The sequence below is a fragment of the Penaeus monodon genome, chromosome 19, assembly GCF_015228065.2.
Source record: "Penaeus monodon isolate SGIC_2016 chromosome 19, NSTDA_Pmon_1, whole genome shotgun sequence".
Taxonomy (NCBI): Eukaryota; Metazoa; Arthropoda; class Malacostraca; order Decapoda; family Penaeidae; genus Penaeus; species Penaeus monodon.
In genome coordinates, this window is record NC_051404.1 from 39,754,730 (window position 1) to 39,755,227 (window position 498).

General features: G+C 40.8%; 1 long non-coding RNA gene across 1 annotated transcript in view; it reads left to right on the top strand.

Annotated features, from left to right (window-relative positions):
* The window catches only part of LOC119585487, a 7,611-nt gene that overhangs the window by 6,105 nt on the left and 1,008 nt on the right, over positions 1 to 498 (top strand). The gene's annotated exons all lie outside the window — the stretch shown is intronic.

A 498-nucleotide genomic window follows, 5' to 3' on the forward strand; every position in this document is an offset into this window, starting at 1 on the left:
CACTATAAAATGTTAAATATGAAAAGTATTTAGGCTCGGTTTACACATGTAGCCTACCTTCCATATTGTAACTTATGTGAAACCGTATAATTAAAGGGTATATGAAAATATATCATATTAATCAGTTAGCATGTACGAAGATTCGTTCTGCACGCAGAGAAACTGCTATAAATTTCCTGTTTTTGTGCAGTACACCCGATTATATTTTGGTCATCTTGAAATAAATATTTGAAAAAAAATACAGATTGGTCAAAAGCAATATCCCGTTTTTAAAGTCAAGCAAAGAGGAAGTATTTCCATGCAGATTCCCGGTAGTAGCAGGCTAGCTCAGTGTCTCCATAGAGATCAGCATAAAAGAGCTGGTCGATACCCCGACGACCCGCGCCAACTGCAGCTCGGTGACACTCGTCAGCGCTCGCTCGGCGCTGTCTCCGCTCCTTATTCGCACGTCTGTCTACCCTGAATTCTTGCATAATAGGCATGGCATGTATGTGACTG